This window comes from Triturus cristatus, chromosome 2_1 (genome assembly GCF_964204655.1).
Source record: "Triturus cristatus chromosome 2_1, aTriCri1.1, whole genome shotgun sequence".
Lineage (NCBI taxonomy): Eukaryota > Metazoa > Chordata > Amphibia > Caudata > Salamandridae > Triturus > Triturus cristatus.
In genome coordinates this window covers 505,411,883-505,439,203 of record NC_140581.1, presented here as the reverse complement: position 1 = coordinate 505,439,203, position 27,321 = coordinate 505,411,883, and the positions used below count along the sequence as shown (strand labels likewise).

The window sequence follows — 27,321 nt, the reverse complement described above, 5'->3', positions numbered from 1 at the left end:
AGGAAACGTTTCAGATTGTAATCTTTCTTTTCAGGTCGAGCTGTAAGCAGTGCTAGTTGTCTACCAGAACTCATGTCATCAACACCATACACATACACAAGGAAGGGTTGTAGACCAGCCCAATTTAGACATTGCTTCAAGAAGGTATTAGTCACACTATGGATCAGGCAAAAGGAGTATTTCTCTACCACTTATAGCTATTGGTTATTGGGTGTGTTAGTCCACCTGCCTAAAGATGTTCCCCACTGCTGTGCATGATCAGTGAAGTGAAGCATCCATGTACTGCAATGAAAACACATTTGTGCTCCTAAATGGATTTCTACAGGCTTATGATGCTGCATCAACGGTGATTTTCCACCCAAGTGTAAGTTTGTACCTCAATGTATTTTACTCCCAATGAAATGTGTACTCCTACAAGTGTTTCCATGCTCCTGATGATCTTGAACCCAAGGTGCTTTTACACTTCAATGTCATACCACAATGCTGCTTACACTGCTCATGAAAGTGGTTTTACATCTAAATTTAAGAAGTGGAATGAATTTTTTTCACACTTGTTCTGATGTTGTACCATGGGTGATTTTGCATCTGAATGTCCTGTCAACCAAATGTGGTGTAATTTTGATGCACTCCTTTTATGACTAGTGGGACAGCTTATTATTGCATTTTCTTTCTGCTCTGGGAGTTTACACCTAAATGTGATACCACACTCGTGGCAACTTGGCACCAAGATTTTTTTTTTTTTTTTTTTTTTTTTTTTGAAAAAGTTTTTATTGAACAATAATTCGGTTACAAGTACGGGCCTACAACCACCCGGGCCGGCCGCTAGGTACAGAAGGAAATCTACACATATCAAGGCTACAATCAGTTCCCAGGGCACTGCCCCGCAGTGGCTCCAGATAGTTCTCGAGGAACAGGAAGCGTCAGTCCAACAATCACAAAAACAAAAGGAAAAACAATAAAAAACAAAAGGCGAGGTATGAGGGAAACCAGTGCGGGTCAGGCTCCCCCCGGGAAACTCCAGTCAGGACAATTGAGCAATCCGCTAAAGAGAGGAGTACCGGGAGGCCGGGGACGGAGGGGGGGGGGAGGGGGTCAAGGGAGATGAACGTCCATATGTAGTTGTTCCAAAAGGCGTCAGGAGCCATCAAGGGTCAGGGGGACATGGCGATATCAGTGTCTACCAGGGGGGGCGTACAGATGCCTCCGCGGTACGCGTTCCATTGCCCCCAAATTCTACCCCATGCCCCCGGCTTGCCACGGGCCACATACACTGTCTTCTCCCTAAACATACACCAGTCCATATTCTCCTTCCATACTGACACGGTGGGCGGCCGTTGAGCGCCCCAAAGTTGCGCTATGTCCCTCTTGGCAATCATGTTCCCTAGGGCCGCCCACCGAGTCTGAGCCGCGCTGTAGTCATTGGGCTCCCACACATTCAGGACACAGCAACGCACCTCCGGCAGCAGCACAACCCCGGTGACCTGTCCCATAACCGTGTGGACCCGGCGCCAGTAGTCCGCCACCTCGCGGCACTCCCAAAGGATATGCAGAAAGGTGGCGCTGAGCCCACAGCCTCGCTTACAGAGCCCGTCGTCGGAAAATCCCATCGAGACCAAGCGAGGACCCGTCACATACACCCGGTGGAGAATCTTGAGCTGTACCAACCGGAGACGAGCCGGAATGGCAACCTCCTTGGGGGACGACAGTGCAGACTGCCAATCTTCGTCGTCCAATTCCACCCCATCCCCAGTCCAAGCCTCCCGAAGGCGCACAAAAAGGTCCGCCCGGTGATTAATTAATTTTTTATAAATTAAAGAAATAGTACTATCAGGGACATGTCCGTCAAGTATGCGGTCCTCGAGGGGCGAGGAGACAGGGATCTTGGTCCCCTCCCCGAAGACCGAGAGCAGGGCGTGTCGAACCTGGGCGTAGCGGAAGAACTCCCTGTCGGTCAGCTCGTATTCGGCCTGGAGCACCGCGAAAGTCTTGACCGCGCCCTTGTGCCACAGGTCTCCCACTTTGCTGATACCAATCGTGTCCCACTGGTCAAACCCCTTCGTGGTCCACAAGCTGCCCAGGCGGTCGGAGGCAAACAAGGGAGTAGCACATGTTAATCGCTCACTCCAGCCCATGGCCGCAGTGGCAGCCCTCCAGGTCCGCACAGCAATCTTAGTAGGACCCGTAAGGGTCCGGCTAGCCAGGCGGGAATAAAGTGCCCTGTTATAGTTCCCGCCGGGAAGCAGGAACTTGTCCATCTCATACGCCGGATTCAAGCCGGGCGCATACGTGGCGTGGTTAATGGCAGATAGCTGCGAGGCCCAATAGTACCTGCGAATGTCAGGAAGCGCGATGCCCCCGTCATACCAGGGGAGAGTGAGCTTGGCAAGAGCAATACGCGCCCGCCCGTCCCACACCAGTCTCCTCTGCAGGCTCTCCACCTCCCGAAAGTAGGCCACTGGGATAACGTCGAAGGAGTTCTGGAGTGCATAGAGGAACCTGGGAAGGGACATCATTTTGAACAGCGCGGCCCGACCCAGCGGGGACAGGGGCAGCCTGCACCACCGGGCCGTGTCCTCCCGCAGTCGCCGAAGTGGACGCAGGAGATTCTGCTCATAGCGAGCCACCGGGTCCAGCGAAACGTATATCCCCAGGTACTTAAAGCCGCTCAGAGATATTTGAATCGGGAGCCGAGGCGGCAGGAGAGGAGGACCACCAGAGATGGGATAAACGCAGGATTTAGACCAATTGATCGTGAGACCCGAATTGTTCCCAAAGGAGGTCAGAACGTCAAAGAGGACGTTGAGCGACTGCCGCGGTGAGGTGAGATACAGGAGAATGTCGTCCGCATACAGCGAGACCCGATCTTCGAAGCCCGGGCCCCATCGGATCCCTCTAAGCGAGGGCTCCCAACGGAGCCAGGCAGCGAGTGGCTCCAGGGCGAGAGCAAAAAGCAACGGGGACAACGGGCACCCCTGCCTCGTGCCCCTGCCGAGGGCAAAGGGCCGAGAAACCCGCCCATTCACCACCACTTGAGCCATGGGTCCCGTGTAAAGGAGCCTCACCCAGCCAATAAATCCCTCTCCAAAGCCGAATTTAGCCAAGACGGCCCAGAGGAATGGCCACTCAATAGTGTCAAAGGCCATCGTGGCATCCAAAGAAACCAGCACGGCCGGTTCGGAGAGGAACTCCGCCCTGGCAAGGGCACCGTGAAGACGCCGCAAGTTAAGAGCGGTGTTGCGGTGCGGGATAAAGCCGCATTGGTCCGGATGAATAAGGTCGCACACGACACTCAACAATCGATTGGCCAGGACTTTCGCCAGGATTTTAGGCTCCGCATTGAGCAGTGAAATAGGCCGGTAAGATGTACAGCGGTCTCGCGGCTTGCCCTCCTTGGGGATAACGACTATAGTGGCCAAGCGCTGGTCGGCCGGAAGGGAACCCGCCGCAAGAGAGTCGCGGAACATGCGGCTGAGAAAGGGCGCAAGCTTATCAGGACGCAATTTGTATAGTTCAATGGGCAGACCGTTAGGACCCATAGCCTTGCCCGAGCGAAGGGAGCGAATCGCGGTCGCTATTTCATCCGACGACAAGGGGGCGTCCAGCCGCTCCCGGTCCTCAACGGACAGGCCGGGCAGAGCAATATCTCTCAGCAGGAGGCGAGAGTCATCCTCGTCCCTGTCAGCCACCGGGGAGTACACCGCCCGGAGGTGGTCGGCGAAACATTCCACAATCTCATCCGGCTCAGTCACACACACTCCATCCGCAGCACGCAACTCGGGGACCACGCGATTCACTCTCTCCTTTTTGTCCAGCCACGCAATCAACTTTCCCGCCTTGTCCCCCGCGTCATACAATCGGCCCTGCTGCTCCCTATACATAGTTTTGGCCGCGTCAGTGACCAGGGACCTATATTCGAACTGTTTCAGGCTAAGGGCATGTAGCCCGTCCGGAGTAACATTCGCCTCCAAGGCCGACTCCAGCCCCGAGATGTCAGTCTCCAGCTTCACCACCGCCTCGCTCCTAACCTTCTTGGCCACCACTATCTGGGAGAGGGCGTGTCCGCGTATCACAGTTTTAAAGGCTTCCCAAAGGGACAACGCAGACGACACCGACCCCTCGTTTTCACTGAAGTATTGGTCCATGGCCTTAACCAGGCTGTCACGAGTCACAGGGTCCCGCAGGTACCAGGGGTTAATGGGAGCTATCCGCCCTGCGGACCGCGACCCGGTGTCAAAGAGAAGCCACAGCGGAGAATGGTCGGAGATACCACGCGCCAGGTGTCTGACCTCTCGAGTCCGACCAGTCTGCGCCGCGGGCATAAGGAAGTAGTCTAACCTGGAGAGACTCCCATGCGCCCCCGAGTGAAAGGTGAACTGACATTGGGTCGGATGCATTAGTCTCCAACTATCCACCAAGCCGAAGGTCTCCAACATCCCACCCAGCCATGACTGGGCAGCGGGGAGGGTCCTTGGTGGGTGACGATCCAGTTCACCCGAAACCACAGAATTAAAGTCCCCGCCCATGAGCAGGAGGCCGTCCGGAAGGTCAAGCAGCATTCGACCCAAGTCAGTAAAGGTGGAGTTCTGGAGGCCCGGGGGGACGTAGATTGAAACCAGGGTAAGGGGCTGCCCCTCCCACCTCCCAATCAAACACACATAGCGCCCTCTGTCATCCGAGACCATCCTCGTGATCTCCACCGGAAGGGAGGTTCGCAGGAGAATGCCCACCCCCCTGGAGCCAGTTGTGAAACCAGAATGGGCTACGAGGCGGTATCCCCCCCTGTTCATCGCATGGCAGACATTGCCGACCAAATGCGTCTCCTGGAGAAACACCACATCAGGAGTCAAACGACGCAAATATTGCAGTACAACACCCCGCTTAATACGGTCCCCCAACCCATTGACGTTCCACGACATAAGCCTCAACCCGTCTCCCCCCATCCCCTCCAATAGATCAAGAGGCCCCCAGCCCGCAGCACAGTTCCCAAATATGGACAAAAATCAATACCTCGCCCTGTAAACAAAAAACACACAACAAAACAACCCCTCTTCCCCCCCAACCCCACCCCAAGTCCAACTCCCCCCACCCTGCACCCCTGCGGGCCAAAGACCCCCCCCAACTTGCAGTGTGCCTGTCGCCCCACTAACCCCATTCTACAAAAAGACCCCGGAGGAGGAAAGGGACCCGAACCCGCCCGCACCCCTCACGGGTCCTGGTAAGACACAGTATGCAAAAGAAGTAAGACCCAACTGTACAGTGCAAAACCGCAAAGGCAAGGACCAAATGTCAGTCTAAGGGGACCCGTCACCTGCGGTGCCCCCAGAGGGCCCGGGCCGGCCACCCCCGTCCGGCAGCGAGTCCAGCCAGTCACTTGCGGCCACAGGAGAGTCAAAAAAGGCTGTCCGCTCTCCATGCTCCACTCGGAGTTTCGCCGGGTAGATCATCGAATACTTCAGGCCTAGCTCGCGGAGACGGCGCTTCACCCCCTGGAATCCCATCCGCTGCTTCTGGACCAGTTGCGTGAAGTCCGGATAAAAATTGATGGTCGAGTTCTCGTAGCGGACCGGGCCACGGGTTCGTGAAGCCTGCAGAATAGCGTCGCGGTCCCTGTAGTGGAACAGTTTAGCCACGATAGGCCTCGGGGGGGCCCCCGGCCGCGGCCGGCCGCCCGGAACTCGATGGGCCCGCTCCACGGCGAAGAATTTGCTTAGGCCAGCCGGGGACAGCTGTTGCAGGATAAGTTCCTCGACCACGAGGTCCACCGGGCGGCTGTCGGAGGACTCCGGTACACCAATGATGCGGATGTTGTTGCGTCGGGCCCGTCCCTCGAAGTCCTCAAGCCTCCGGGCCATATGGTCGTTGACCACTCTAATGTCCCCAAGCGCGGCCCGCAGATCCGACACCTCCGCACCCAGGGTGGAGGTCCGTGTATCAAGGGCCTGGACCCTCTCGTTGGTTTTGGAGAGGTCGGCCCGAATCAGGGTGACATCGATCGCGACAGTGTCGATCTTACGGGCCAAGGCCTCATATTGCGTCGCGATGGTTTCCCTGATGCCCTCGATGGCGCCCATAATGTCCTGCAGGGAAAGTTCCGCAGAGACGGTCGGGCCTCCCCCTGCAGCATCCGGGGGGAGGCCAGCAGCACCAGGGGATCCCCTGCCCTGGGTGTAGCGGTCCATGTTGTTGCTCTGGACCGTTCCCCCGCGCAGAGAAGCCTTGGTCTTGCGCCCCTCCGGACCCCCTTTGCCCGCCATGTGAGCGCGGTCTCTCAATGGGACCTCCGATCAAGAGGTGTGCGGGCGCCAGCAAAAGGACCACAAACTGTCGGTGTAGGGGTCGGAGGCGTTAGGCCCACCAGTCGCAGATGGAAGCAAGCCTCGGGCAGGGGCCCAGGAGGCACCTCGCCACCTCGAGCACGCACGCCAGCTGGTCTCCTGAAGGCCAAAACCGAAACCGAAAGTGCTGAATCGGCAACTGGCACCGCGCTGAGGCCGCTGTTGTTCAATTGCAGCCCGGCCCCACGGGTCACCTTCACCCCGGCCACCTCCGTCGGGTGGGTCCCAAAAGTTCCGACGACGACAACTCAGGATTCCCAGGTCCGATTAGAGTTTTAAAAAGAGATATATGATCAGCTGGTCTTCATCTCCCAGATTCCATAAACCAAATCAGGATAGTCTCAGGATATATTCCGAGGGGCAGAAAGGGTCCGGGGAGCCCTGTGCTCACGCGACCATCTTGGATGCGCGCTAGGCTCCTCCTCTTGGCACCAAGATTGATTTTGCATGTGTGTGTGCTCCGAAATGCCATTTTACTCCTAAGCATGTCTCCACATTCCTTTTGATGTTGCAGCAAGGGTAATTTTACACTTAAATGGATTTTCTCCTAAGTGTGATTTTGCTCCTATAACAGGGTATAGACCCAGGGGTATTGATAAGGGGATGGGGGAGGAGAGGGAGTAATTCTAGTAGGGTTATGTTTCGATATACAGTAATGCATTGTTACCAAATGTCTATGTGATGACTTGTCCTTACATGTTTATCATGGCAAACTCACTTGGGATATGTTTGTATTATTTGAAATGGCAATAAAATTCTGGTTAAAAAGAAAAGCGTGATTTTGCTCTTAAATGTGTTTACAGAAGCATGATACTTTGCACCAATGATGATTTTGCACCTAAAAGTGATTGTCCACATAAATCGGCTTTGTGTTCTATAATGTTTTCCACGCTAATATTGTTAGATCAGGGATCATTTTGCACCTCAGTGTGCTGTAAGGGGGCCACACAGGTGCGCATCTTTAACACTTGTGACATTTTTCTCTCTATAGATATCCCACAGCTGCATTTTGGGGTTGTGCCACAGTGAATCAGATTCTCAAGATCAGCAGCCTATACATTTTTAGCATGATATTAATATGACCACCAAACCTAAACAAAGACATCAGATCTAAAAACAAAGACATCTTCATCAGGATGCTTTAAGCAAAACTGCAAAGGCCACTAGCCTTAAACACTGAGTCCTGATGGTCAACATAGAAACCTTCCCCAGGAATGAATACCTTAGTCCCCGACTCAGTTCAATATGATACACCTACATTTTTTTTAATTCAGGGTATACCCTTCTGGAACAATACCCCACACTTTTTCTTCTAAGTCTGAGGGCCAAAAATATATTACAGTAAAACAAATTATCTGATGTTAGCAAAATCAGAAATGAGACCTACCTAACATCTTTGTATGTAAATGGAAAGCTCATGATCCAAACTTTTGGACATCAACCTCCTTATCTTCATAACACTGTTCAATATCCTGTAGGCACCTAAACCTTTTGCCAATTCTAGGGGTATTAACACTGATACCAAAATTACATTTCTACTGAATATGACATCTCTATTCCATCCATACCCATTATCAACAATACACCCCTCAAGGAATACAACTAAACAACGTGATAATTTGAGGCGGCCAGGAACCGTCACAACCCCATTTGATTTAGTCTCCATCTGTCAACTAACTTCCTGGTCAAGGCAAGCTACATCAAAATAGCAAAACACAAACTGACTCTCCACAAAAAGACTTGACCAACCATAGGCATGAGTCACGAGAGGAGTGATGCTCACCTCATACAGCCACTGACCAGACCACAAATTCACTACTCATAATGATCTGCCTCCTGTAAAACCGGCTAAAGCTGAATAACCATCATGAGATGATACAAAGTATGCAACAAACACACAAAAGATGTTGGGAGGAATGCTTGCAATTTGTCTAACCACTAGCAATTGCATGGGATAGCATTCCAATACATCGTACTTTTGCCCACCAAGCCACCTCATTTTAGACCCAGTCATATGCAAATCAGCACTGACCCTGCTCCACTAGGAACAGTCCAGCCTGAACTTGCAGGCCAGGTCCTCCTTGAATCAGTCTTGGGTTGCTTGGGTTCGAGTTCGGAGAGGACCTGGCTTGGCAGTTCGGGCTGGACAGTTCCTATTGGGTTGGAATGGTACCCTAAGCGATTCCCAGCATTTAGACTTATTGCAAGCATCCTCCATTCAGCTTTTGTGTGATTGACAAAGTAAGCAAACCATACTTTATCGCTTCCCCACAAGCACTTCTCTCCGAAAGTCTACTCTCCTAATACCCTTCCCCCAACTCCCCAGCACAACTATTCCAGAACAGCCCAAAATACATACCAACTCCAATGCTCTGAAGTATTTCTCCACACACATTACCTCTAAAACACCCCAAACAACATATCTAGGTTTGCAGCTACATTCTACCCAGGATGGTACAGTGGCGCATAATTATGGCAGTCTTTTGGCAACTACACGGTCAGATCTTTCCAAATGGAAGATCCATGGCCTTTCCTGGTTGGAACGCCTGGCTGCAGTTGAAATAACGCTCTTGCCCAAAATTATTTTCATAATGCAAATGGTGCCACTGCAGATTCCCTTGCGAATGCTGGACAAACTACAGTCCTTCATATGGGACTTTTTTTGGGCAAGCAAGTATGTACGGATGGCTAAAACGCTACCTTATCTTCCACAGGCGGATGGTGGTCTTGGTGTCCCTAATTTACAATGATATTACCAGGTCACGTGTTGCAATAAGTCACCACAGGATATAGCTGTAATTATTCATCAGACAGCAAGTTTCACGATAAAATTATGCTTGATGAGTATAGTTGCCAGGGAAACGGAGTTTAAAATTCATGTTTAATTTTTAACATTTCATTTACTCCTGACGAAGGGCAACAGAGTTCGAAATGTATTGAGGGAAATTAGTTTGAAGTTAACCCGGATGAACTAATAATTCCCACGTGTAACAGCGAAAGCCTCGATGGGAACGACTGTGCCATTTGAAAAAGTTTGGAATTACGTTGCCTTGCAGTGAACGGATAAAGTGAGGATGAAGTTTGAATAAAGATATGGATTAAACATGGAGTATTGTTTGAAAAGTGGTTTATTATGGAGAACTTCCACGTTCTATAGGCAGTGCGACCAAGAGTCGGCGTTTGATGGCTTGCCACATATTCTCAAGCTTATACATATTTTTGAGCTATTTGAGACAGAGTACGACAATCAGTCTGTATTTCGCCATGAGCAGTCAACAAAATGTGGACACCACAAGTTGTGCATTCTATCATTTGTTTTTGAGATTAGTCTTTTGGCAACTATATGGTCGGATCATTCCAAATGGAAGACCCATGGCCTTTCCTGGTTGGGATACCTGGCTGCAGTTAAAATAACACTCTTGTCCAAAATTCTTTTCATAATGCAAATGGTGCCACTGTAGCCTCCCCCGCAAATGCTGGAGAAACTACAGTCCCTAATACGAGATTTTATTTGGGAGAGCAAGCATGTACGGATGGCTAAATTGCGAGCATATCTTCAACAGGCGGATGGTGATCTGGGTGTCCCTAATTTACAATGCTATTACCATGCCACACTGTTACGATACAAGGTAAAGTAGTCTTGACCTAGCACTTTTACTGAAACAATTGGTGCTTCATTGACCAGGTGGTCGCTGGTATTTCAATATGGAAGGTGCCCTGGCTGCCAAAACCCCATAGACCTGCAGGAGTTTACATTTCTCCAGTGGTACGTGCCACGGTGGGAGTGTGAAATAAAGTGCAACCATGGCAGGATCTATCTAGCCCCCTGTATGCACAGACACCAATAATAGGAAACCCGGACTTTCCTCCGACACCGAGTGGTACTGCCTTTGTCGTCTGGCATGAGGCTAATTACAAACGCATAGTGAATCTGCTTGACGTGAATGGCCTCATGGACTTTCCAACAGTCCAATCGACATTCGGACTTTACACTACAGCTCGTTGACCGTATGTGGCCACTTGTCACGTGTTGAGGCAACATTGGCATAGTCCTCATGCCAGTCGGGTGCTGATACCCTTTGAGAAATGGCTTCTTACCCGTTCCTCTGAGAGGATTCTTTCTGACATTTATTCTTTTCTTATCTGCCCGTGCAAGCCATTAAAATCTGCAGCGTGGGCTATATGGGAGGGGGAATATGCACGAACCTTCACAGACAAAGAGTGGAGTTACACTTTACATTGTGCCCGAACCTCTGCCCTTAACACCACCAGTAAGGACATGTTACGGAAGATCGCCCACTACTGGTATTTCACCCTGGCCAGGATCGCTCAATGGTACTTGACCAGAGACAACACTTGTTCGCAACAATGTGGGCATCAGGGCACCCTTACACACCCACTTTGGCAGTGTCCTAAACTTGACATCTTTTGAGATGGAGTATTGGGGGCACTGAAGGCTATGTTTAATACTGAGATTCCTAAATTTTCCAGCTATGTCTTCTTGGATCTCCACAATCCATTGACATATCCACTGAAGTCGTGTAGAGGTAGAGTGATCGCCATAGCTTTGGGAGCCGCCAAACGGGTTCTTCTCTCCAAATGGGGCACCAATGTAATTCTGGTGGACTTAAACTGGTTACATAAACTCTGGGAAATACTGGGAATGAACAAACTAAACGCAGTAGCCACGCGCACTCTTTCCCTGTTTGACAAGACAGGGAAGCAGTGTATTCAGTATCTTCTGGAAATGAGCTTGTCCACTTTATCTGCGGGTCCTCTGACTGACCTCTCCAACTGACCCTTCCCCATAGCTTCCACTTCAACACCAGCCATTCCCCTACATTGCTCAGCCAGAGTATGTTTTGAATGGAACCACATTCTCCTCCCCTTCTTTCCCTTTTATACTGCCCACCATTGCCTCTTTCTCCTTTTCTAGTTTTATGTTTGATGTGAACTTGTTCTCTTAATACCCCCATGACTTTTACAGGTGAATAGATCACCACCGTCCAATGGATGTAGGGGGCTGTTGTACTCAATGCTTTCTTTTGATGACTAAAGAGATCTTAAACCTAAAACACCCCAAACGTCTAGTCTGTGACCACAGATCACAGAACACATTCGATTACCAAAGACTACAAAGTTAGATGTCCTAAACACCATCAATGGTCAACCTTCTCAAGCAAGCACAAAGAAATTACCTACTCTCAACCCAGTGATTCATCTCCTACACATCGCATCAAAGTTGTTCTTCTATGGCCTCTAATCAACGTATATGTATGCCCTCATCCAAGATTTTAAGCTTCATACTACAGCAGGCATAGAAACCTGGTTCTGCTCATCTTTCATAAAAAATACCTCTCCACTAGAATACAAAATCCTCCATTAAAATGGAACAGAAAAATAGCAGAAGGGGTTGTTTTTATCTACTAGTCTCCAAATTCCATTGCTTGCCTACCTGCCTATGGAGATTACAAGATCAGCCATAGAGGCTGAATCTCTTACACTGCCCACTACGTAGCAGATTATATGATTGAACAAATCACTTTCGTGATAATTTTCTGGATATTTCAAACGCCGTCAGGAAAAAGATGTAGATACCTACACATGCCTCCAAAATCCTTTCTATCTGACAGCTAGCTAATACCACAATATGGCAGTGGAAAGGGGCCTGGACTAGGTGCAGAGGTAGCACTTTCCTTCTGACAAAAGTGTGACTACAGAGAAGGTGATCCCCCACACTGATCCATGAAGCCTGTTGTTAAGTATGACTCAGATTTACATCCAATTTGACGTGTAACTTGTAGGAGAAATTGTCCTTTTAGCATGGTATGAATGCATAGCATAATTAGGGAGTCTTATTAACCATGGCGAAGACCTTTGACCATCCTTGACACAATTACAAGTCGAAACATGTTAGTAGTTGACAGATTCTGCATGGTCATATGAATCATTTTACCACTAGGTATTTTTAATTCTTATGACATAAACTGTACCAGTGTATTTCTCCTGAAATAAGATTTATAACAGCTCCCTTGTCTGCGACGTTGGTTGAGTCCGCTGGGGTGGCATTGTTCCTACCCCAGTGTGAGAGGTAGCCGATGATGAAGCATGCCACGATACTTTGTGGGTGAGACGACATCTTAAATATCTTTTTATGACCCTACTCCACTGCTTCCCAACTGTGTAAATACAGAGGGGGCCTGATGTGTTAAGAGTTTAGATTTAAGGAGGACATACTTGAGTGTACTCTTTACTTTCCTGCAGGGGTTGATGAGCTACCTAATACAACACTGTATCTTCCTTATCTAAGAATAAAGGCTTTACCCTGGACATTATTTTAAAAAAGAAGCACCAAAAATACATTTATAATCATTTAATGTTTAAATATTCAGGTTGCTTTCATATTCCTTTCAAAATCGTGATGTTGAGGGACCCTTGCCATGCTAACTAGTTGACCAAAATGGTAAAATCCAGAGACCTCAAGCACAATGACAACAAGCATCGGTAAAGTAAATATATTTGGCTTTAATATGAAAGCACATGTATGCACAGACTATGTGTGCCTTGTTTATGTGCATCCAGTGGTGTAGTTATGTTCCCATGGGCCCTACTGCAAGCAAAGTAACTGGGCCCCCTCAATAGGGTGACATTTCAGCCTGTCAGTTGCCCCCAACACTTCTCAACCTCCTTTAACACAGTCTGCATCTTCCTTATCAAATCTCACAACTTTTCTCAAACACACACTAGTGTATTTCTACTCCCTGCACTGCATTCCTGCAAGTCAAGGCCATAACCCTTAAAAGCATTACCAAAGCCAATAGATTTGGTCCTTGTAGAGTGCATGCTCACACAGACATAACATGCAGGGGCCACACTCAGATTGCTGCACTCATGTGGACGAATCCTTCAAACAGCACTCACACAGGCATATGCCTCACTCACAGAGGCACAACTTTCAACCTGTATTCCACCTACCCTGCACTCACAAAATACAATGTTAATCCTGCAATCATGCAGGCACATTCCTCACAATGCACTCAAAAAACATGGCGGCTAACCTGTACTCACACTGCTCACACAAGACACACCACTCATTAGAAAGGAGAAAAGTTTGGACAAATGGTGGCACGAGAGACAAAGGCTGATTATCTAGTGCATCAGTCCACTAGTGTAATTCAAAGCTCTTGAAATAAGCTACACTGAAACTTGAGTGTCCACTGAGATCATCTAATCTTCCATTAGCCATACTTAGGCCAGCACTGCAGACTATGTGCACCTGAACTATGCGGACTTTTTTTGGGGGGGAAGAGCTTGCCAAAAAATAAATCCCACTTGCCTTCTAAAAACAAGGTGGGCACCTAACGGCATGGGCATAACTTCTACTTTGACCTCGGTTGGCATTAGGCAGACATGGTTGAATGGCGCACCCTGCATTTCCAAAGAGAGCATGTGCATTGCTCAGCCTTTCAGTGCACGTGCAATGAGATCTTCAGTAGATTCTGAGGCTCAGAGTTTGACTTCTGCAGCTCAGGGAATCGGACAGAGCTAACAGCAAGCTCACGGTGTTGTAAGAGCTCCTGTGGCCCTAGTAGGCAGTGGTGCTGGAATACTTTTTCATACTGGTGGAACTGCCATGAATGTTACATCACTGAACACCTAGGAAGTCTGAACATTCCAAGCATCACGCAAAGAATAAGTGTTGCAAATACGCCATGTCCATTCAGCAGGAGAGTGGTAAGGGTTTAGTGTGTAACTGGTGTTGCATTTAGGAGCACACTGTCACAAATACATTACTAAAGCATGGTGTGGTAGCCACTGTCATTTATAGACAGCACATGTTCCAGCGAAATGACCACTAAATTTGCACATACTATTTTACTGATCAAACTATATAGCGCACAAACACAGATGTGTGGAAATTGGGTTTCAGAGAATATTTTTCATTTGCACATCACCAAGGAAAGTGTCTTGATTTGTTTTCATCCAATTAAAAACTTTGCTTCCAACATACTTTAAAAAAAATGTAAAGCACTAAATTTATACGTTCCTGTCTTTTTATTTTGAAATACATGTACAGTTAAATTTTAGGTGTTTAAATGTTGTTGTGTGTTTTTTCTTTCACACCAACATTTTCACACATTTCATTTTAAAATATCCTCACAATTTGCAGCAAGCAAAAGAAAAGTAAACATAAGTCTCCATGTTAAAAAACATAAGGAGAAATTTGTCAGAAGATTAGACTGACATTTGACCTCTGTCATTTAACACACAGCAAATACAACAAGATCATAGCAAAATGTATAGTCGGAACTCCAGTACTGGTATTCAGGTGCCCTCTTAAGGCTTTTGTAGTTGTGCCCTCACCCACCTCTCAATCGATCAATCAATCAGGGAATTGTAAGCGCGCTACTCACCCGTGAGGGTCTAAAGGCGCTGAGGGAGGGGGGGGTCCGCAGATCTGTTTAGCCGTAGAGCCAGGTCTTGAGGGTCTTCCTGAAGGTGTTCAGGGAGGGGGCGCGTCTGATGTCTGCCGGTAGCTCGTTCCAGGTCTTGCTGGAATTTGAGAGAAGGGTCTTCCGCCTGCTCTGGCTCTGTGGATGCGCGGGGTTTCGGCCAGTGCGAGGTTGGAAGATCGGAGGTTTCTTTTGGGTACGTGGAAGTTGATTCTGTCATTGAGGTATTTGGGTCCGTTGTTGTGTAGGCATTTGTAGGCGTGAGTGAGGATTTTGAAAGTGACTCTTTTCTCCACGGGGAGCCAGTGGAGACTTTGTAGGTGTTGGCTGATGTGTTTGTGTCGGGGATGTCAGGGGATGCCGAGGACGAGTCTGGCAGCGGTGTTCTGTATTTTCTGGAGTTTGCGAAGTAGGGATTTGTTGATGCTTAGAGAATATTCGACTGATACCTTGTAGACCTCTGACCTCCTGATCAGGGTAACTGCTCTCCCCTTGCGCAGCTCCGTCCTGAAGACACTGCCCCCAGCACCTTCTGGTCTCCAGGTAGGTGTTTGACGCCCTCCTCCACCTGCAGGCTCCTGCCTGTGCCTCATCCTTGGTGGTCTAGTGGAAGAGCCTGATCTTCTGCTGGTCCGCTCTATCAGCCTTTTCTGTCTTTCTTAGTTCTGCTGTTTAATCTGTTGTTTTTCTGTTTTTCTGTCTTTTTTGCCTAGTTTTCTGTTTGCCCTGTTTCTGCCTTTTTTCCCGCCGCTGGTGCCCCCGCCGCCCCTCCCTCACAGAGTGTTCCAGCACCCGCCTCCCAGTTGCTCTCTCTCCCCCCGACCTCTACTTAATGGAAGCAGCTGTGCAGTGGGGGGCGTGCACCAGGTGCGCCAAAGGCAAGCCCGTCTACTCATGACTCTGGTCCCCCAACCCTCCTAGCCACTACGACTCCGGCACTCTCCACGCACTCAATCCTGGACGCAACAACAACTGCCAGGTCTCGACGCCAAGCAACTCCCAAGGCCCGTTCTCCTGCCGACAATGCCGCTGCAGCTTCTCCCACCTCCGGATCCAGACAGCTACCACCAACCCACCGGACGCTAGCGCACTCAAACGCCTTTGCTGCATCCTCCTCAACGTAAGCTCCCTGTACAGACACTCAGTAGAAGTTTTGGGACCTCCTCAACAGCCTCTCGCCCGAAGCCGTCTTCCTCACAGAGACCTGGAACAATGCCATTTCCGCTCCAGCCATCGCTACCGCCATCCCCGACGGATACAAAATCCTGAGGAAAGACCACCCCATCGTCCACAAAAGCACCCTCCGACGCCTCGCCCCCAATGGAACACATCCTCTTCCAGATCCAGCCCAACCCCCTAACAACACTCCGTGGAACTCTCGCCTACAGACCATCGGGACCCCGCTCACCTTTCACCAACACCATTGCAGATTGCATCGCTCCCAACGCCCTCGCCTCCACGACCTACGTACTGCTCGGAGACCTGAATTTCCACCTAGACAACCTCAGCGTCCCCAACACCACCGCCCTTCTAGAGATTCTAGCCAACACTGGACTGAAGCAACTCGTCTCCACCCCCACCCACACGGCGGGACACACTCTTGACCCCATATTCGCGGGAGGAAACAACATTCGCTTCTGCCATATCACAGATGCTCTCTGGACGGACCACCACTGCGTCCATTTCTCCTTCTCGAAACCCACCGCACACAAGCCTACACAACGCCACCCACGCAGAAACTGGAGCAAGAGCACCAAAGAACACCTCACAGCCGCCCTCCTCCCCCTACGATGACAGAGGCCAACACTGTAGCCAACAACTTTCAACAATGGATCGCCAACTGATCCAACACTCTCTCCTCCCTCCACTACTCTGCCAGACAACACAACACGAAAGCCACCTGGTTCACCAGGGACCTTCAAGAATCCAAGCGCTTGTGCCGATGACTGGAGAAAGAATTGAGTAACAGCAAAACCCCAGAAGCACACACAGCCTACAGAGCCGCCACCACAGCACACCACAAACTCATCAGATCAACAAAAAGAATCTTCATTCAGGACAGAATTCTCTCCAACTCCCACAACTCCAAGGAACTCTTCACATCATACAAGAATTTGCCAGACTCCACAGCGAAACCATAGACGTCCCTCCCTCTCAGGACCTCTCCAACAAACTCAGCTCCTTCTTCCACTACAAGATCAGGATGCTCTATAACAACTTTGACGACCAAGACCACGGCAGGGACCCAACACCCTCCACCAGCAACGCCACCCAGCCGACCCTCCTCACCTGGACCCCTGTCACCACATAAGACACCGCAAAGATTATGATAAGAATCCGCTCCGGAGCACCCACTGACCTCTGCCCACCACACATCTTCCACAGGGCTGCCTCCGCCATCGTACCCGAACTACGACGGACAATCAACTGCACCCTCAAAACAGGCACATTCCCCCATGGAAACACGTCGAAGACAAACCCCCTCCTCAAGAAGCCCTCCATGGACCCGACTAACCTCCAGAACTACAGGCCCATCTCTCTCCTCCCCTTCGCCGCCAAAGTCATCGAGAAAATCATCAACACCCAGCTAACACACTTCATAGAATCAAACAGCATCCTCGACTCATCTCAATCCCGATTCCGCAGGAACCACAGCACCTGGACCGCCCTCATAGGTGCCACTGACTACATCCACACCCTCCTCAATCAAGGCCACACTGCAGCCCTCATACTACTATACCTCTCAGCAGCCTTCGACACCGTCTCCCACCGTACATTAGCTGCCATATTTTACAAGGCCAAATGCAAAAAGAACTATTGATGGAGAGAATGCAGAACAATGTCATACATTCACCCCAGTACAGAGATCTGGGCCAAAATCCATCGTTTTTTTGCTCACCATGCCATTCCAGTTTGGACCCAGCCATATGCAAATCAGTCTTGACCCTGTGCCCAATGGGAACAGTCCAGCCCGAACTGCCAGGCCAGGTCCTCCCTGGACTGGAAACAAGAATCCGGACCGGTTTTGGGGTTTCACCCCTCTTCAGCCAGGATAGCTTGATTGCAGTAGCATGGTGAGCACGGGACTCACGTCTGAGCATACCCGTCCCACTCGGGGTGACAAATGCAAAAAGAACTATTGATGGACATAATGTAGAACAATGTCACACATTCACCCCAGTACAGAGATCTGGGCCTAAATCCATTGTTTTTTTGCTCACCATACCATTCCTGTTTGGACCCAGCCATATGCAAATCAGTCTTGACCCTGTGCCCAATGGGAACAGTCCAGCCCGAACTGCCAGGCCAGGTCCTCCCTGGACTGGAAGCAAGCATCCTAGGACCGGTTTCGGGGTTTCACCCCTCTTCAGCCAGTGACAAATGCAAAAAGAACTATTGATGGACAGAATGCAGAACAATGTCATACGTTCACCCCAGTACAGAGATCTGGGCCTCAATCCATCGTTTTTTTGCTCACCATGCCATTCCAGTTTGGATCCAGCCCCCGAAATCTTTTTCAGCCCCCCCCATAATTTGGCTCTAGTTGCCTGCCTGACTCCTGCGCATCTTCTGATGTAAACATCCAAGTTTAATTACTGTATCTAGAACTCGCTGTAACCCATGTATCCTGCTACTGTTGTAAAGCGCTCTGATGCCTTCGGACCATGGCCGTGCTATATAACATTTTAAAAATAAAATAAATAAAAAATGAGGGCTCACGAATACATGGCACAAAAGTTCGTGGGGATTTGTTCCGTGTTTACCCGTGTTAGCACATTACACCCAGAACTATTGCCTTTTTCAATGATTTCTACTGTATACAAGGATGCTATAATTTGTGATTTGAAAGTGAGAGTATCTAAATATTAATGTTCAAACCGCTTACACAACGTGTTCTTTGTGAGAACCGTTACCCACGCGCTGGGAATGCTTCTTTTCCACTGTAAACCGGGGTGAAATTTCCTCACATTTCCACTACCAAAATATTTAAATACTTTGCCTTAAAAAGCACACATAAACCAGCTCAAAAATATGGGCAAAAGTTTAATTTATATAGCACATTTTTTTTAAAATAAAATGTTAATGTATCAATGAGCAATAAAGCGAGTTGAATGAACTCCGTTTGAGTTCGCATCTATAATTAAACATGAACTGAGAACTGGTTTTCACCGAGTATCCAGTTTTTCAAACAACCGCACAGAGATGTAAGTATAAAGAGCTTAATTTGCCCTGTGGCATCATAAATAAATATCATTAAGCCTTATTTTTCATTTCAAACTCGCAATTTCTGGTAAAAAACAAACACACCAGCATTACCATGCAAGGGGGGGGGGGGGGGCTTGTGCGAAACACACCTGGCATCGAGCGCGTTGCAGTCCGCAGATGTGTTGAAACAACATGTTCTGTTCCGAAAACATCAACGCACGTAAGAAAGGAGGGGGGATGTCACCTTGCCCTATTTCAACGTGGCTACTTCACCCAATAACACTGTTTTCATTGTGTACTGGCACTGCAAACTTTGCAATATTCATAATAAATTCGAACGTGCAGGTTACTAGAATATAAAAAAGGTTCTTGTTCGACTTCTTTCAATAAGGGGCAGCTAAAAGCGCCCCACGAGGCACACAAACATCAGGCGTTCTGAAAATAGATCATACCTTACACACGCACTGTAAAAACTTGAGTTATGAAGGAGCACATACGAGCTCCGCGCTCCCGTAGCCCGTGAATGCCGAGCAGGTGCATGTGACATGGACCAGGCTACAACACACGTTCTAAAGCATGGCACACTCTGTCGTATACTATCAAGGCGGGGCAGGTTCCAAATCGAGTTTATACTGATTATTGTAATAACACGTATGACATCACAGGGGCAAAAATAATAATAATAACTGCACGTCTATTTTTGCACTCACATCGTTTTGGCCAAATTAAGCACACAACTACTCAAAATATCTGTATCGAACTATAATGTAAAAGAGATCCCCGTGCACGCTCTTTCAGGCTGGTTGTACAACCCGATCCCCAGGTCTGATTAATCGAACACCACCTGACTGGGCATTCTTCTACAAAGGAATATCGCAGCACTGAAAGGTGGTCCTGGACCACTTCTGACTCCCCCTCTTCACTTACCTCTTGAGACTCTCGCTCGTCCACTTCTCTTCCTGGCTTCTGATGCCCTCCCCTCGTCTCCCAATGACGTGGCGTTCACACGGTCACGTGACCGCACCCTGCCCAGTGGTTAGCGTCCTCCGATGTGCCTCCCTGCCCCGCCTCAATGTGGGATTTATGCGCCTGTGGGTAGGTGTACGGTTTAGAGTAGGAAGAGGGTGAGCTGTTGTAATTCCCATCGTGAATGCCACGCCACACGGGCACCACACACTTGAGATTGTTTACTGTGGTACGCAGTCTCCTGAAATTAGAGGCGAAGAAGAATATTGTACGCTACCATGTATGATACAAGGATAGGAGAAGACTATCCAGTTTTGCTTTTTGTAAAGTGAAAAGAGTATCAACTTTCACCAGGAAACACAAAGGCCGCGTGCGCAGCAGTGGTGCAAGCTTACTTAACTTAAAGACAGGTACAGCGTAAGCTTGGCCACTGGAATTTTCAGCACATTTTCCGCAATATTATTTCAATATTTTGTGATTTTAATATACTAATATTTTTTTGGGCCAAGGTTTCAGCTCAGTAGTACCAGTTTTACAACTGCTTATAGGAGCAATTTCAAGGTGGCCTCGCCTGTTACCCTTTGCAAGAGGACTGCCATTGCGAGGCACTCTGTGCTTTTTGTGTTAACTTTTGAATTGTTTCTTATGTTATGAGGATTTGTATAGTGCACTTATGACCCGAGGGGGTATCCAGGCGCTAACACCGGATGTGTAGTGTAGGCCGATTGGAGATATATATTTTTTAAATAAATCTGTTTATTAACAAACATCGACATAGAAGCAATCATCAAGGTGTCACAGTATCAATATATATAAGCATGACAATAGAGGTAATGCCTCTCGATAATATACACAGCAAGGACGCAGCAAAGAGGAGGTAGATCTTCGGGTTCCATACATTGTGTGGGGGCATGGATGCCTCCACGCTATGGGTCTCACGGCGATCATATATGGGACCCCATTCCAAGACGGGCTCAGGCCGCTCATCCCATCCCCCCCACAACCAATATCTAACACAAGTTTAGCACTTGAAAGCAGGACTTCTTCACGTTATACACAACAATGACCATTCAAGGAGGAAGCAGATCATCGAGCTCAATACTCTGTGGGGGGGGGGGGTGCAAATGGCACCTCGATATGATTTCCACAATGACCATACACGAGACCATTTTCTGGGGCAACCTCGGGCAGTGTACACTGTCTTTTCCCTGAACATGCACCAGTCCATACTCGTCTCCCATGCTTCCAGTGTGGGGGGTGTTACTGCCCCCCAGGCCTTAGCGATGTTTCTTTTGGCAAGCATGAAACCAAAAGTGTCCCACTGTGTTTGATAGGTGTTTAGGTCGTCGGTTCCCAAATGTTCAACAAGCATCTACGTGCTTCAGGGTGAATAGGAACATTTAGGACTGTTCTCATCCCCGCGTGTACCTCCCTCCAATACATTTGAATGAGTGTGCATTCCCATATAATGTGCATAAAGGTGCCAACTTGCCCCCATCCCCTGCGACAATCCCCTGTCTCCGTTCTTCCCATCTGTACCAGTCGAGGGCCAGTCATATATATCCTATGTAGGATTTTAAGCTGTGCTAATCTTAGTCGGGCTGGGATGGCCACCACCCTGGGAGAAGATACCGCCTCCTGCCACTCCTCGTCATCTATTTCTATGTCATCTGCAACCCATTTTTGTCGCAATACTGAAAGGGGGGCTTCCATATTATGTGTTAGTTTATTATAGATTAATGAGATGGTCTTGTCCGGGACGTGGCCATCCAGTATTCTATCCTCTAACGTAGTGCATGGCTAATCTGTCTGTAACGAAAATCTCAGTATCAGCCAGCTTGTACTGAGTCTGGAGAGTTGGAAATGGTTTCATCCCCCCCCTTGTCCCACATATCCTTAATTTGTGAGATGTCAATCAAGTCCCACTTATCAAAGCCTTTCAACGTCCAAAGATCACCTAGTTGTGCAGAGTCCCATAGGGGGGTAGCCAGTGTCAATTTACGTTCCCATCCGAGGGATCTATTTGCGGCGGGCCATAGACTAACTGAGTGACCAGTGGGGCCAGTCAGTTGAGGCCGGCCAGGTTTTGAATAGAGTGATCTATTATAATTCCCTCCTGGGAGAAGCCACTTGACCATACGGTAGCCTGGATCATCAGGGCCACCGTACGTGCAATGATTAATAGCTGCTAAGTGCGCCGCCCAATAATATTTTTTAATGTCTGGAAGGCTGATGCCACCATCATACCACTTTAGTGTAAGTTTATTCAAGGCTATGCGAGGCGCGCCATTCCATAGCAAGTCCCTCTGGAAGCATTCAATTTCTTTAAAATATTTCAGGGGGACAGGATCAAGTGAGTTTTGTAGGGCATAAATGAAACGGGGGAGTGACATCATTTAAAAAAAGGCTGCCTTGCCCAGAAGGGAAAGAGGAAGAGATTTCCAGCTGGCTATGTCCCGTTTCAGGCGAAGCATTGGAGGAAGGAGGTTTTTTTTGTATCGAAGTGTAGGGTCTAAAGAGATAAATATCCCCAAATATTTGAATCCCGAAGTGCTGACCTGAATTGGACAATTGCGGGGCAAGGCGGGTAGGCCTCCTTGAAGGACATATAAGTGTGATTTAGTCCAAATAATAGTAAACCCAGAGTATTTGCCGAATAGTGCCAATATGTCCAATACTGCGATTAGGGACTTTTTAAGAGAAGTTAAATAAAGTAGAATATCGTCCGCGTATAGCGAAATACGGTCCTCCCATTCAGGTGACCAACGCATACCTCGAATAACTGGATCCCGGCGGATCCACGCCACCAGAGGTTCCAGTGCTAGGGAAATAAAAGGGGGGAGAGCGGGCATCCCTGACGGGTACCCCGGCTCAAGACAAACGTGTCTGACTTTTTATTGTTAACCCCAACTTGCACCAGTGGTTTCGAGAATAGGAGGTGAACCCACCAAATAAATTCCTTGCCGAACCCCATTTTTCGAAGGACAGCTATAAGGTAGGGCCATTCGATAGTGTCGAACGCCATGTTGGCTTCCAAGGAGACAAGGATAGCCGGTTCCAGAATCGTGTTCACCCTACCTAGGACTCCATGCACTCGACGCAAGTTTAGTGCCGTGTTCCGATGTGGTATAAAACCGGATTGATCTGGGTGAATCAAGTCTGAAATTATTTTAATTAGGCGGTTAGCTAGTACTTTGGCAAGGATCTTAGGCTCAGCATTAAGGAGGGAGATCAGCCTATATGAAGTACAGTCTGTTTTGGGTTTTCCCTCCTTATGTATAGTTACTACAGTGGCAATGCGTTGTTCTAGTGGTAGTTCACCCACGTCTCTACTCTCCTCGAACATGCCCTTAAGATAGGGAAATAATTGATCAGGGTTAAGTTTATATAGTTCGATTGGTATGCCGTTAGGGGCAAGGGCTTTTCCCGAATTTAGTGACCTGATTGCTTGTGCAATTTCGTCTGCTGTCAGGGGGCTGTCCAATAGCTGTTGGTCTGCCAAGGAGAGGGTGGGGAGCGCAATGTCTCTTAGTAATTCAGCTGAGTCTTCCTCATTGTAGGGTGCTACCATGGCATATAGCGCTTTAAAATGTCTAGCAAAGTGGTGTGCTATGTCCTGGGGTCGGTAATGTGAAGGTTACTAGTGTCCCGCAGAACCGGAACTAGTCTATTAGCCCATTCCCGTTTATCACGCCAAGCTATCAATTTTCCGGCCTTATCCCCTAGGTCATAGATCCTACCGAGTTTTTCTCTCCCCAGCGCTTTAGCTGTGTCGGTCACTAATGCCCTATATTAGTCTTGTTTAAGACGTAGCAGGTGTAGCGAGTCTGGCGTTGTTGCCAAATCTCGCTCCAACTGGTAGATCTCGTCCTCTATATCAGATACTTCCTTTCGCTGTTCCTTCTTCTGTCCAGTTATAAGTGACAGAGCTTCCCCCCTTAGTACTGCTTTGAAAGCTTCCCAGAGTGTTTGGGAGGAGTTCACCGGTCCTGTGTTTTCATTGAAATAAATATCCATCGCTTTGTTGAGGTCTGTTCGAATTTTGGGGTTTCAAAGATACCAGGGATTAATTGGGACAATCCTACTCTACCCACTTTAACCTGATCAAGAAGTAAATGCACCCATATCGGTGAGTGGTCGGATAAGCCCCTAGCTAGGTGTCTGATTTCATGAATGTGTGAGATTTGGGAGCTAGGGATCAAAATATAATATAATCTGGATAGGCTGCTGTGGGCTCCAGAGTGAAAAGTGTGTTAAATCCTCTCAGGGTTGTAGGAACGCCAGCTGTCCACCAATCCCATGGCCTCAAGGAAGTCTGGCAACCAACTAGTAGAAGGCCCTAACTCCCGCGGGGGGTGACGGTCCAGTCTACCCGAGCCCACAGAATTAAAATCACCTCCCAATAATAATAGTCCTTCCGGTAGCGAAAGGAGAGTAGAGCGTATGTCCTGGAATGTAGTGGATTGGAGGCCAGGTGGGACATAGACAGATACTAATGTAATGGTTTGTCCCTCCCAGGACCCAGTGACACCCACATAACGGCCCCTGTCATCAATCCAAGTGGAGTCCACGCTGAGGGGAAATGTGTTTTTTATCATAATACCCACTCCTCTCGAACTCGTCGTGAACCCAGCATGCGCCACCAGTTTATATCCCAACCTGCACATCGCTTTGCACGAGCTGCCTATCAAGTGCGTCTCCTGAAGTAGAACAATGTCAGGGGCATGTTTCCTAATATATTGAAGGACTATACTGCGTTTAACTCTGTCCCCTAGCCCGTTGACATTCCAGCTCAGGATTCTGGCGCTCTTATCCCACTGTGTATGCATTGAATCTTGTGGAGAAATAAAGGGCCTCAGTCATGCCTATTGCATTGCTTGTCGATAGACCAACAATAACAAAAACCAAACACAAACCCTGTTCCCAACAACCCCCCTCCCTGCTTCCCTGCCCATTGTACTTAAAACTGCCCATTCTAAACCGGCAGAGCGCCTGTCGCCCAACTTCCGTACTAAGCGTAAAAGTGTGGGGTACGTGGTGCCCCGTTGCCCCCCACCTCCCATCCATGATCAATTATACATTTCTGCAAGGAAAAAGAGTGTCATGGGGTATGCTGGCTATCGGGTCAAACACACCCCCGTTACCAGTTTCATTAAGTTCCTTGTGGTCCATCGACGGTTCCGTCCTGGCTGCTCACGTCGCTTGCGGAGGTCCGGAGCATCTCAAGGTGCTACCTGCCTTTCTCAAAGTTCTGAAGCTCCTATTTCCGATATGGTCATCTTGGTCTCAAACTTTCCGAGTCTCCAACCAGTTCGCCGCTATCTCTGGGTGGTCAAAAAACCACCATCATACCACTTTAGTGTAAGTTTATTCAAGGCTATGCGAGGCGCGCCATTCCATAGCAAGTCCCTCTGGAAGCATTCAATTTCTTTAAAATATTTCAGGGGGACAGGATCAAGTGAGTTTTGTAGGGCATAAATGAAACGGGGGAGTGACATCATTTAAAAAAAGGCTGCCTTGCCCAGAAGGGAAAGAGGAAGAGATTTCCAGCTGGCTATGTCCCGTTTCAGGCGAAGCATTGGAGGAAGGAGGTTTTTTTTGTATCGAAGTGTAGGGTCTAAAGAGATAAATATCCCCAAATATTTGAATCCCGAAGTGCTGACCTGAATTGGACAATTGCGGGGCAAGGCGGGTAGGCCTCCTTGAAGGACATATAAGTGTGATTTAGTCCAAATAATAGTAAACCCAGAGTATTTGCCGAATAGTGCCAATATGTCCAATACAGCGATTAGGGACTTTTTAAGAGAAGTTAAATAAAGTAGAATATCGTCCGCGTATAGCGAAATACGGTCCTCCCATTCAGGTGACCAACGCATACCTCGAATAACTGGATCCCGGCGGATCCACGCCACCAGAGGTTCCAGTGCTAGGGAAATAAAAGGGGGGAGAGCGGGCATCCCTGACGGGTACCCCGGCTCAAGACAAACGTGTCTGACTTTTTATTGTTAACCCCAACTTGCACCAGTGGTTTCGAGAATAGGAGGTGAACCCACCAAATAAATTCCTTGCCGAACCCCATTTTTCGAAGGACAGCTATAAGGTAGGGCCATTCGATAGTGTCGAACGCCATGTTGGCTTCCAAGGAGACAAGGATAGCCGGTTCCAGAATCGTGTTCACCCTACCTAGGACTCCATGCACTCGACGCAAGTTTAGTGCCGTGTTCCGATGTGGTATAAAACCGGATTGATCTGGGTGAATCAAGTCTGAAATTATTTTAATTAGGCGGTTAGCTAGTACTTTGGCAAGGATCTTAGGCTCAGCATTAAGGAGGGAGATCAGCCTATATGAAGTACAGTCTGTTTTGGGTTTTCCCTCCTTATGTATAGTTACTACAGTGGCAATGCGTTGTTCTAGTGGTAGTTCACCCACGTCTCTACTCTCCTCGAACATGCCCTTAAGATAGGGAAATAATTGATCAGGGTTAAGTTTATATAGTTCGATTGGTATGCCGTTAGGGGCAAGGGCTTTTCCCGAATTTAGTGACCTGATTGCTTGTGCAATTTCGTCTGCTGTCAGGGGGCTGTCCAATAGCTGTTGGTCTGCCAAGGAGAGGGTGGGGAGCGCAATGTCTCTTAGTAATTCAGCTGAGTCTTCCTCATTGTAGGGTGCTACCATGGCATATAGCGCTTTAAAATGTCTAGCAAAGTGGTGTGCTATGTCCTGGGGTCGGTAATGTGAAGGTTACTAGTGTCCCGCAGAACCGGAACTAGTCTATTAGCCCATTCCCGTTTATCACGCCAAGCTATCAATTTTCCGGCCTTATCCCCTAGGTCATAGATCCTACCGAGTTTTTCTCTCCCCAGCGCTTTAGCTGTGTCGGTCACTAATGCCCTATATTAGTCTTGTTTAAGACGTAGCAGGTGTAGCGAGTCTGGCGTTGTTGCCAAATCTCGCTCCAACTGGTAGATCTCGTCCTCTATATCAGATACTTCCTTTCGCTGTTCCTTCTTCTGTCCAGTTATAAGTGACAGAGCTTCCCCCCTTAGTACTGCTTTGAAAGCTTCCCAGAGTGTTTGGGAGGAGTTCACCGGTCCTGTGTTTTCATTGAAATAAATATCCATCGCTTTGTTGAGGTCTGTTCGAATTTTGGGGTTTCAAAGATACCAGGGATTAATTGGGACAATCCTACTCTACCCACTTTAACCTGATCAAGAAGTAAATGCACCCATATCGGTGAGTGGTCGGATAAGCCCCTAGCTAGGTGTCTGATTTCATGAATGTGTGAGATTTGGGAGCTAGGGATCAAAATATAATATAATCTGGATAGGCTGCTGTGGGCTCCAGAGTGAAAAGTGTGTTA

The 27,321-nt window shown here is 48.5% G+C and overlaps 1 protein-coding gene across 2 annotated transcripts in view; it reads right to left on the bottom strand.

Moving 5' to 3' along the window:
• The window catches only part of CCDC125 (coiled-coil domain containing 125), a 413,732-nt gene that overhangs the window by 334,245 nt on the left and 52,166 nt on the right, over window positions 1-27,321 (bottom strand). The window contains exon 1 of one of the 2 annotated variants that reach the window (XM_085632387.1): window positions 19,922-20,030. The exons of the other annotated variant lie outside the window; for it this stretch is intronic. The gene's annotated coding sequence lies outside the window, so the exon portion shown is untranslated. Of the gene's footprint in view, window positions 1-19,921; window positions 20,031-27,321 lie in introns of those variants that run through there. 2 annotated transcript variants of the gene reach the window in all.